Genomic DNA, 12,505 nt, shown 5'->3' on the forward strand with positions numbered 1-12,505 from the left:
ACACGAGATCCTAATGATATAATGGACAATGTGAAATAGGAAGAAAAGGGCTAAAGGTGTAGGGAAAGTGGGAAGGGTAGGGGAAAGCTAATAAGGGAAAAGAAGAAAAATATGAGAAAATGAAAATGAAGTGTTTATAAAGGGGGAGGGGAGGAGGGTGAAGGGAGGGCAGGGAGAAGGGTGACAAATGAGAACCAAGACCTGTCGTGTAAAATACAAGATCCCAATTATAAATGTAACTGTGCTGTAGACCTAAAATGTACCAATAAACTCAGTGAGAGGGAAAAAAAATACTGAATGGCTAAGTGAGTGAGTGTGTCTACTGTGCAGAATTCATGCATGGACAGATGGATGGCCAGAGGTAGGCGGCAGACTTACAGTACGCTTCTGTGCCCTTCTGCAGGGGGTAGGCGGCTGCTGAGGATGAGGGGCTGCTGTCACATGGCAGTGAGCATTGGGTCTTCAGGTCTGTGACAGCCCCTTCCACCTGTACTCCACAGTCCACCCTCACTCCGGACAGCAGAATGCACTTAATCAGCCAGCCTTGAGGGGAGTCTGATTGGGGGCACATTAATGCTTACTTCAATTAGTTTCCTCCAGAGTTAATCCCATTTGCTTTTCCTGTTTGGGCAGCCAGCTGTTAGAGGTTGCCGGGCAACCCAGAGAGGAAGTGCGGGAGTTTGGGGAGAGGTGGAGGCCCAGAAGCTCCCACCAAGGTGAAGATGAAATGAGAATCAAATGTCAGAGGGGATTTCTATCAGGGCAGCAACAGATAATTCTAAAATGAACGTAAAGAAGGTGAACCAAATTTAGCTCGGAACACTTGCTTTTTGGTATTTGTATTCTCAGCATCATCTAATTTTTCTTAGGAAACACTGTGGCAACAAAGATCCGAGGGGTTTATACCTTGTATCTTCAGGGAAAGCAGGAGTGGAGTGAAGCGCAGCTCTCTTCCGGGATGATGGCGTCGTTTCCGTGCAGGTGGATGAAATAACTGAGTGCTCCACGCTGCACTTCCGGAGCACAAGGCAGGGGCTGCGGACGGATATTGTAGACCTGGGGGGAAAGAGGGGTGAGACTCCGGGCACTCTGGGCAGGCCCCAAAGATAAGACAGGAAACGGATGTGCGCACCGGGACCCCAGCCCCAGGTTCGAGACCTTGGATCCTGGCTGGTGCGTAGCGGTGGCGGCCACAGTTGCTGTCCACCAGAAGTCATTTGGAGAAGGATGAAATCATTTGGGGGAGCGGCAGGTCCTCTGAGGCACGCCAGCTGGGTGTCCACGGATGGTTCAGTATTTTCAAAGGAAGGAAAAGCTACCAAGTGATCTGGGGAAGAAACATCTTTTTTCTCTAGAGTCTCTGTGCCACTTTTGCAACGCACTACCTGTTTGACTGGAATTTCTCATGTAAGAAACACAAGGGTACATTCACATCGCTGGTGAAGGGCTGGCTGTACATACAGACATGGCAGGAAGTACTGCAGAGATTTCAGCCGAAGCGAAAATCCCAAAGCCCCCAGGGTCATCGTGTCCCCTTTGGCATGTCAAGTACTAACCCACATTCGAAAATGACACGCCATTCTTCTTCCTGAGAATAAAATGTGGATCTGTCACTTAACTTCCAGTCCCACGTTTTCAAAGGGCAGTTACTTCTCCCAGTTCCATGGGAGCTTGACCGGAATGAAAGAGGGAACGAGACCCTGAGAAACTGGGGGGTTGAGAATTGTCCAGTTCTGCTGTTTAAGTAACAGAATAGAGTGACTGAACTCTAAGGAAAAGCATGTCATTTAAGTAGATAGCAACAAAACACTTTAAAGTCAAAACTTCAGGATAAGTCATCATATATGAGCATTATATATGTGCATATATGTCTCACTAGAAATGATGTATATTTAGTCAGTGCAAAAGTACGATGTACTATCAATTTCATTATACCCAAATGTTCAAATTTGAAGTGAATTAGCATGCGAGTGTCCTATCACTTATTTGAACAGTAACTGAGATGGTAAGATAAGGCCAAAAAAATGCCTACAGCTTCATAAATTAATATGTTCCATTGATCCTTTTCTGTCCAACACATAGCATGAATGTACACAGCCAGAAAACCCAAAGCTAGAAGAGTGGGACATTTATTCCATCGGGCAGTTTATTCTGAGGGAGTGGAAGGGGAGGAAGAGCTGTGTTACTCCAAGTGCTTTGTACAGATTCAGGAAGAGCCCCTCGTTGGAGGCCATTTCTGGGATGCCGCCTGTGACAAGGGACTTCTCTGTCTGGCCTGTGTGAAGCCGAGGTGGCCCACACCAGGCTGTCCAGGTGCCCCGCAGGGCTCAGGTGTACGCAGGGGAGACCCACACAGCAGTCCTCTCGTCCAGCTTGGATGCCTGGTGACTGGCAAGTTCACGAGGGAAGATCTGCGATGGAAACGGAAAGACCATAGCATTAGGAATGATCCCGTTGAACATCCTTTTTCATGGAAGATTAAGCCACAGAAGCAGCCTGGACTGAGACACCAGATTGCTAGTGTTGTCTGTGGGGTATTCATTTCCGTCCCTCCCTCATGTGATCCCCAAAACCATCTCAGAGAAACAGGGCCCCAAAATACAGATGTAGAACTCTAGCTGCGCACAGACAGTGTCAGGATGGGCTGGGAATTTGTGTCTGAAGCCATCAGTAGGCCCTCATGTCTGCCTCTTCCTCTCCTCCCCTCCAGACCAGCCATTTATGGAGGTTTTGTCCTAGTTTTCTCTCTGTGAGGGTTTTAGAGAGCAACAATCACTTTTTTGGAAACCAGTACCACTTTTAATCCCAAATGTTTCTCCAGACTGCATTATATATGCTACTCTGTTGTCTCTTCATTATCTATAATTGGTCAATATTGGGTCTATGTTTTTAGGATTCAAAATTTGATGTTATTAGTTATTTTCATTATTTTTTTCTAAAATCTCAACACTCAAGCCTCTTGCCATATTTAGTTAGTCCTAAGCTGGACATGTCTTTAGCTGTTCTGTGTCTCTGCCCTGTCTCCAATCAAAACAAAATATACAACAGTAAGCAAAGCTTTGGCCTCTGGTCTCCTGTGAAATCAAGTCATCCTTCTTCACTTGCTGATAAGTTTGGGAAAGAAATCTTGTGTAAATTTTTGCGTCTCTGGAAATCATTTTTCTCCAAAATAGGAAGAACACATTAGGATGGATAAATAGTCCCTGCCATTTTTGGAAAGGAGAGAAACGAATGTGTGCATTGCTCCACTCCTCCAAACACTGATTACACATTGAACATTGACTGAAAGGCCGCTGTGTTCAGAGAACTGTGGCAGAAACTGCAGGAGCACCAGAAAATGTACTGCCTACGTTTGGAGAGGTTTGCAGTAGGGTGCGGCGGGAAAATAGCAACCTGTAACTGGAGAGCAGGTATTTGGTTAGATCCTACGGGCTGTAGAAAATTGCTTTTGGACATGTTTCATGATTCCTCGTAAAACAAAGACTCATAAGTTTACTTGGCAGCTGATGGGCGAGTTTAAGAAAAATCAAAAGAGTTTTGTTTTTTTTCTTGAAGCAATTCCTGGCAATGTTTTCTTTCTTTCTTTCTTCTTCTTTTTTTTTTTAATTTTATTTTAAGCAGATGAGTTTTTCAAACAATGATTGCCTTTAGAATCTTGAAGAAAGTTCAGGGACTGTGAATTGGATGATCTGGGTCCTGAGATGGGTCCTGTGGAAGCTCAGGTGGCAGGCCGGGATACAAAGGGGACAAAGGTGATAGAAGCATGCGCCAGCCCTGTGCCTTTGGGCACCAGTGCCCGGAGCCTGTCACGTAGCTCCATGAAGATGGACGAGTACAGTCTGGATCGGGCTCCTCTGGGCAGGAAGAACAGTGTCTACATGGAGGAAATGTTTGTCATTATTTTCGATAGGCCCTCCACGGAAGCCTTGCTTTCCGAGTGAGTGGCTGTACCAGTTCAAATATTTGCTATTCATTTCATGCTGCTCTGCAGTCTTTGTCTTCTTTGCTCTCAGACTTCCTCGCCTGGCCCTGCAGTCTGTCTCCCGAGAGAGATCTTGATGAGATATTTTTTTCTTTATCAGGAAATTGATTTTCTTGCATGTCTTTCTGAGATTACCGAATGCAGTCTTGTAGTAGAATGACTCAATTCTTGGGACAATGACTAATTCGGGAGTGTGATGGCTGGGTTTTTTCCGGTCATGGGATCAAAGCTGAGTGCAAGCAGGCCGGTAGTAGAGGGAGAGTGAGGCCTCGTGGCCTGCCCGGTTATTCCTCCTGCGAAGCAGGCAGCTTCCTCCAGCCGTCTCCTCCTGTTTTAGTCACTTTCCTGACTCTGAGACAAAATACTCCGACACTCTCAATTTAAAAAGTTGTTTTCTTGGGTCACAATCTCTAGTGCATTCAGGCAAGGTTTATTAGCCCTAAGGCAAAAAACAACATAGTGGTAGGGCCTGAAGGAGGAAAGGTACTCACCGCCTGGCAACCAGGAAGTGGGCGAGAGGAAGAAGGGAGGAGCCGGGCACAGGGATCCACCTGCACTCAGGTCAGGCCTCGGTGACCCACCCCCAAGCAGGCTCCACTGCCGCATAGCGCATTGTGCTGCCGATCCCCACCACGAATCTGCTGATGACCAGAGTGTCCCCGTGACCGAGTTGCTTTCCAAACGCATGAGACTTTTGAGGACATTTGGGATCTGAACTCTAAACACAGCGTTGCATTGGGCTCAGAAAGCCCCAGTGAGCATCCTGCTCCATGTAGCTTTTCCTTCTGTTTCCTCATCCTAAATCTCCACTGAACTTAGCTGTTCTTTCTCATCATGCATCCTGGCAGCTCCGGATTGGGTTATCTGCCCTCGCCATTGTGCATTTTTGTGATTAGAGTCAGGCTCGCCTGTGTTCCCACTCTCCCTGGGTACGAGAGGTGCCTCGCCTTCTAAGCTTTGGGTCAGTACTGGCTGGACTCTCGAATCCGAGACTGGTAGAGCTGGAAACACTCACTGCCCTTCCGCAGAGATGTGCCAGCCACTTTGTGATGGGTGAGGGTCTTTGCTGTGATAGCTTTGAGCGCAGGGATTTGTATGTTAGTATTTCACCTTGATATTTTCTTAATAACTAGTCTGTGGAATCAGAGATTTGGCTCAGTGGTTCCGCCACCCGCCTTGCAAGTGCAAGGGCCTGAGTTTGATCACGGTACAGAAAAAAAAAAAAAAAAAAAAAGTCTGTAGTGGCATAAGGGAATAAGAGATTTTTCTACTTTGCTTAAGTCCTAAACTCAGACCTAACTGAATGTAGTTCTTATAAAAATTATAGTAAAGATGTCCTATTTTCTGTAATTAAAATGCCCAGTGTATTTAATTCATTGGATTTTATCCTGTAAACTGTTTCTCTCTATGTGGAGAAATGTATTCAGTTAATTCTTGCATAATGTGTACTTTTTTAGTCTAAAAACCATTTTTTTTCAAGTGTCTCGCGGTGTCACTGGTATTTATTTTGTAACATCAGCAATGCTTCCGGGCCAAACAGGGAGAGTGAAGACTGGCTGGTACGACTTTTCTTCTTCTTGTTCACATTCCAACATTCTTAAGAACTGCCTGAAAAGAAATGTCGGAGCTGTGTTCTGAAAGTACTTTTTAGAGTCCTGTAGCACTGGTAAAGTTGAGAGCCTCGCAGTTCTGAAGGAAAAAGAAAATGACTGTGGGAATCTCTCTCCCTTCCCCTACTTTGCTATAATGTTAGTTCTTTTAAGTCACTCTCAAAACTAAGAAGTGAAATTTAAAATGTTTTTAAAAGTTTCTCTATTGTTCCTCCTTTTCTGTTTTTTTCCTGAGGTAGAGAGAGGACAACTCTTGTAAATAATGAAGTGATTGTCTTGTGCAGAAAAGAGCAAAATTGAGAAAACCCAGTGTACTCTTGGCAAAATGCCTGTAGCTTTTTTCCTGCAGGGTCCTCTCTCTCCGTAGCAGAGGTCTTCATTTTCTCTACCTCTGGCTGAAAGGCTGTGTATAAGGTAGAATGTGTGTACTGCTTACATTTTTATTCCTTTTTTTTCTCATCTGTGGCTGACAATCAACAAAAACAGAGATGGGAAGCAGTGGTCTCAGTATTTGGGAATGATTGTGTCTCTTATTCTCTACCCAGTATAAAACAAAACCTGAAACATTTAATTCCCTTGTGCAGTATTTTCTTTGTCTTTGTTGCCTCTGAAAGGAATCACTAAGTTCCTTTTAGCCTTCACTTAGCCCTAGGCTGCTTAGAGAGCAGGGAAAGCCAAGAGAAGCAAAAAGACAACAGGCTGAAGAGAGGGACACAGGGCTGGACGGCCAGTCCCTCGCTCATTGACCCAAGCCACACTCTGCAGCAGCTGTATCAGCTCCAAAATGCAGGTAAATGTGTTCATTTATTGATGTAGGGATGGTGGTTATGTCTTTTTGTATTTTTGCATACTTAAAGTATCAGTTGAAGTCTTGTGTGGGAAATTAGTTTTGAAAATCTTATTTTCCCAGCCCCAGTGGGTGCCTTGCCTCACAAGTTGCTGCCCGTCCTCTATCTGCCTTTTCTTCTCTAAATTAGTAGGTTGATGCCAGTAGTTTAGTCCCTTCCAAGGTCCATTGACACTGAGTTCATAGCACCAACTCTTGAAAGAACTGTGGGTAGCTCTTTAGCAGACTGAGCAGGACCAGTGCGGAGAAATGACCTTGTCCGTGGAAGGAGGCGGTCCCTGACACAGGTGGGGGAGAGTCCTGTGCAGTGGTGTGGGGATTGCATTGACGTCAGGTGCTGGATGCCTGTGAGGGGCCCTGCATTTATGCGAAATGTGCTATTAGAACTAAGCACAAAGTTAAAACTGAAGTACAAACTTAATCAATGTTAATGTTAAAATTCCATTGGATATATACTTGGTCTCCAGTTAAAGCCATCTGTTTGGGGACCAAGAAATGCCAGAGGATCTTGTTTCTTCCGAATTTACCTATGATATTTTTCTCAGGTTTTTAAGCACATGTCACAAGTTCGTTTGGTTTTTGGCTCCATTCCTGAAAGATCTCCACTCAGGTACCCAACATGTCTTCCAGGAATGGCTACTTGCCCTCCTGCTGACGTCTAGCACTCCTTTCCTCTGGGTAGATCTGTGGAACCTCCCAGATGTCAGTTTTCTGATTTAATCAAGTGTCTGTGCTAATGTGTTAGAGATGGGAGTCATGTATCAAGTTTCTAGTTTAATTAAGAACTTGCATTTCAAATTCAACCTCTTTCTTGCACCTCCCCACCTCATTCCATCTTTCTTCCCTGGCTGTTTATGTATAGGAAGACTTGTAACCCTGTGTCAGAGGTCACAGCAGGTAGACACAGGTTCTGTGAAAAGGATTACAACGCATTTAAAAACATTTAAAAACATGCAGTTGTGTCAGAAGCGTTGTGACCCTGAAGACGCAAGACATTCTTTATTTTTATTATTTTAGATTTTTTAAATTAATTTTATTGGTACATTTTAGATACACAATATAGTGACATTTGTCATTGGAGATTTCTACCTCTTCATGCTGTATCTTGCTTCTTATTTTCCCCCTTCACCTGCCTTCCCTTCAACCCCACTCCCCTCCAAATTTACAGACTCTGTTTCCATTTTTCCATTTTCTCATGCTGATTCCTTTCCCAGAAGACGTTCTTGTCACTCTTCAATAGCTTCATAGGTGTCCTGTGTACAGGTACTTGTCAGTCCTCAGGTTTGTCCCTTGCACGTGTCCAGAAACTCTCTTTTAAGCCACTGTCATCAGGTTGTGTCTCTTTTCTGTTACTCTCTGATCTTTTCAGAATGCTCGTTACTTTTCTCTCCTCCAAGTCTGATCTGTAAACTCATTTCTGTTCCCCAAAAACATGTTCACAAAGACATAAGCATAATTGCAGAATGCCATGCTTTTTGCATCACAAGGAAAAATCATAAAGGAGGCAGTCAGCTTTATTTCATTAAATATGTAACTCATGCCTACCTTGAGCAGATATGAAGCCAGGTGCTGAGGATGCAGCAGTGATTTATAGGGTCTTTACCACGAGCAACTGCAGTTATTTCTAGAGAAGTCCACAGATGATTTGCACGCGAGAACCCATTGCTATAAAGCGGGTAAAGGGAATACAGATGCCTGTGAGGTATTGGCCAGGGCTCCCTGTGCAGTTATCAGAAGAGCCGCTCTGAGAAGGTGGTGGTGCTGGAGATGACTCTGAGGAGCCAGGGGAGGCCCAGAGAGAGGACAGCTCCACGCAGAGAGCCCCGTCGGGGTGGATGAGCTGGGAAAGGAGCTGCATGTCGCAAGTGCAGAAGGCAACCAGTGGACAGGCTGGCGTGAGGGAGTCCAGGGGGAGTTTGGAGATGGCCAGGCCTGCTGGATTTTATTCTAATGTGATGGTGAACTAAATGATCTGACTTATACGCAGAGGGATTGCTTTTCACTGGGGAAGTTAAAAATGAGGCACCCTCCGAAGGAGTGGCAGTAAGGAAAGAGAAGGGCTTCGGGAGGTGCGCCTGGGAGAGACCTACTGTGCCACCACATTGTACCTTCGAAGGCTTAGCCTAATATAGACACAGTGTGTTTTCTGTTTCTCTTCTCACCGGGTATACATGGCTTTATTCTAAACAGCAACAAAGGGGAAGTTAAAAATACCAAAAGCATTTAGGACAGCTTGCAGCATGAGTCTAGCTACCAGAATCAACTGTTTGATGTGGAATTGGACGGCCACAGTGCTCCCAGTGGTGTGACTAACGAGGTGGAACGCCCAGCCCACCTGCACAGGAGCCACCTTGGAAATGTGGCCTGCTGTGTCATCACGGTGCCCTCCCAGCCATTTCCACGTCTGCTGTTTCGCAGGCTGGAGGGTTGGAGACAGTTCTGGATCGCAGACATGTTTCAGGCCTCCGGCATGACCTTCTCCCACCAGGAGTGTCCCCTCAGCTCCTCTTCTGTCCTGAGAGAGCTGTCCTGAGCCCGCTTCGCCACCTCTTCGCTCCTGCTCTGCCCCTTACTTTTGTCAGTTCCTGAGGAGAAGAGTGGTGACGGTACTGATGACGGCATCATGTCCATCCCCTGGGTGTGTTCACGTTTCAGACACCGTGCTTCTTTAACGTCATGACCTGTTTATCCCTTAAGACGTTTCTGAGCATGTTTCCAATCATAAATTATTCTCACTTTAGTATTAGAATTAGCCACAAGATTGTGACTTGCTGGAGGCCGTGGTATTCTAATGCAAAAGATTAGAAAGAAGAGAAATCCAGGAAGAGTCAGGGATGAATGTGGAGGGCTGGGTGGGGGGTGTCCCGGTGATGGTGGCACAGGTGGGGGCCACTTGGGCACGGGGCAGGCCAGCCACCCTGGCACTTACCACGCATATGAATCATTTGGTCCTTGTAGACTGTAACCAGCCGGACACCCCCTTGCTTCCCAACTCAGCTTTTTATTTATCGCTGTAGACCCACTGAGCATAACCAGTCTGGGACAAAAACCAGTCTGCTTGGAGTGACTGAAGTTAGTGAGGCTCCAGCCCACTAAATAAGCCACATTTCACTCTGGCACATAACCCTGAAGACCGTCTTTACCCAAATTAAAGCGCTCATCCAAATTTTCATTCAGTCTAATTTTGGAGTCCTTTTGGGTATTTACCTTTGGCACAGAAAATAAAAATCGATCTGCCTGGCCAGTAAACAACAGTTGCTTCAGTCAGAGGTACAGGAAGGCTTTCAGCTACATGACAATGAAAAAAATTTTTTTTAATTTAGCATATATGGAGCTTCTCCAAAATAGGGGCTGCTGCAGAAATAATTACTGAGCCCAACATAAATCAAAATATTTGTATTGTTATTCTTGATGACAGACCACCCTTGAAGGAATCCATTAAGTAAATACACTTGAGTAATCTGCATCCATTGGAAAACTGTCTCCCTTAGAAGCTGCTGTCTCCCAGAAGCCCTCTTGCAAAATAGTAAGACTCTGTAGCTGCCTGATGAAACATTATAGGGGCGCATGTGTGAGCACTGAACACAGACAGAGGCAGCATGGAGAACTACTGAAGCAATCCCATTGCTCCTGTGTGAGAATTCTCAGTTGTACAGAGGAGTATGCCTCCCAGCTCATGAAAGGTTAGCAGCGGAGTTTGGACTTGTCCTTGGCCGGGTGCTAGGGAGCCTCAGAAGATGTGGAGATGCTGATTGATCTGAGGAAATCCGGAGAAGGTTGCAGGCTGGGCTTGCCTGAGAGAGCAGCTGTGCCCTCTGTGGCTGGAAGGCTCCACACGCTGGGGTCTTTCTCCAGCAAGTGCTTCTCCTGTCTGCTTTTCCAGTTTTTAGGGCTTTTCTTTCTTGGCTGGTTGCTTTTGCACTATCAGTGGTGCCACGTGAACGTGGCCCCTGGAAAACTCATGAAAAAGGGAAATGGAGAGTTTTGCCTATTTTTGGTGAGTGGCAAAGAATGCAGTCAAGTTAAAACATTTACTGGGTGCCTGTTGTGTGGCCAGCATTCATTCAGTGGATCAGAAGGGAAGGAATGGTGACGAAGAAACTCAAACATGAATAAGACTTGGGTCCCCACCATTGAAATGTACGCAGGCCAACATCCAACAGCCTCCTTTTTTCTAATGATGCTGGATTCGTAGAGAAGTCAGATCTGAGACCTGAGGGTTTCCTTTGAGGCCTCCCTCCTGGCTCTTATAGAATTTACTTTATTAATCTGTGATAGATGCATGTTTGGTAATGTAGACATCCTGGATCCATTGTGCTCAGGAGTTCATGGAACATGTTTGCAGATTTCCCTTCTGCTATCCATCTGCCTTCTGCACAGTCCCCAAGTGCTGGGCTTAGACCAACACAGCTGCATATGTCATGAGGCCACAAGCTCAGTCCACACCGCTGCATCCTAAATACACGGTTGTCTCCGACCATCCTTGCCATAGCCCTAAACACCCATGGAAGGCTACTGCGTTCATTGCCTCCAAGCATGTTTAATATTAAGCTTTGAAGACAGCATGTTCCTCCTCTGCTTCTTCCATGCCAGACATACATCGTGAGGTGCAAGGAGAAGACCAGCCTGGATGTGTGGATGAGGGAAGAAGGGAAGTAGGAGTCCAATAAAACCAAGCTTTCCTTCTTGCCTCTGGGCAAATCACTCTGTTTCCCAGCCTTCGTTTTCCCTCATAGTAAATGGTTGGACTCCGTGACCTGCGAGGACAAATGGAACTTCATGGATAGCTGCAGCTGAGCTCCGAGAGTGGGGAGAAGGGCAAAGTGTTGCAGCTAGACCTCCATCGACCCACTAGCTGGCACGGTTCCGATGTAGGTCCAGAGGGAGCAGAGGCGACTGAGCCTGCGCCACCCAAGCTAACAGATGGGACACTAGAGGTGATGGTGTCTAGAGCAGGGCCCCCGGGGCTTCTCAGCAGCACACAAGATGGACTGGAGGCTCCCCGCAATGGGTGCTGCTGTTCTTTCTGCACCGAGCCTTTCTCCAGACGGGCAGGTGGCCCTGGAGGGCACCAGGCAGATGGCCAGATGCTCTGGGTCAGCCCGGTCATGGGTGCTGCAGCTCGCCTGAAAGAAGCCCGCTGGCTGTCTTCACAGGAGGCAGGAGCCTGGCGGGGGCCTCTCTGCACACACAGCTGCCGCTGCCACTCTTGGCCAGGTGATTGTCGCTGTCTGCAACAGCTGTGAGAGGGAGGAAAGAGGGCAGTGACCACGGGGCAGCGCTTTTAAAAATAGCCCCAGAGTTTGTACCAGAGAGTGGTGATTTGGCCTGTGGGTGGATTCAATTTGCGTAGTGAGTTCAAGAGTCCCCCAAACTAAAAAGGCGAAGAGCAGCAGTACTGAAGATTATCTCATTATAGAAACTATTATAAAACCTAGGCATTTATTCAGAGACAGGATGAGGGGAAGTGAGAAGCAATTGAAAAAAAAAAGTTGATGATGTCATAAAAACAAAAAATGAGTAGTAACAGAGTAAGTGTACCGTGAGTACATGTGGCAGTCTGTCCTCCTTAATTTCGTAGCATCCTAGAGATTTGCTTTAAAAACTTGAGATGTGGAGTGGGTGTTGAATTTGCTCTAATTTACACATTATTAATTTGTGCCAAGGGTGCTGCAGTTGGCTAGAGTTCTTTATTCTTTTAGTTTTTTTATGATTCTGTAGTCAAATATTGCACCATTAGGGTGATATCCCAGAAAGTAGTTTTTGTTCCCATATTGCCCGTGTGTAAGATGCTTTTTCTGTCCCTTACCACTTCACGGTGACTAATGAAACTTTGTCATAGAAAATTTTGATGAGATCCTGAAAGATGCGGGGCAGGGGCAGAATAGTGGCTCCCAAGTATGTTTACATCTTAGTCCCTAGAACCTGTAAATATGTTGCCTTTGAAGGCAAAGGATACATGCAGATGTGATAATTGGGACGTAGAGAGTATCCGTGATGGTTGCTTGGATGCACTGTAATCAGAAAAGTCCTTAAAAAACAGGAAAGGGAGATGGTGGAGGGGGA

Source organism: Fukomys damarensis, unplaced genomic scaffold, assembly GCF_012274545.1.
Source record: "Fukomys damarensis isolate Sample0158 unplaced genomic scaffold, DMR_v1.0_HiC HiC_scaffold_17, whole genome shotgun sequence".
In the NCBI taxonomy this organism is placed as follows: Eukaryota; Metazoa; Chordata; class Mammalia; order Rodentia; family Bathyergidae; genus Fukomys; species Fukomys damarensis.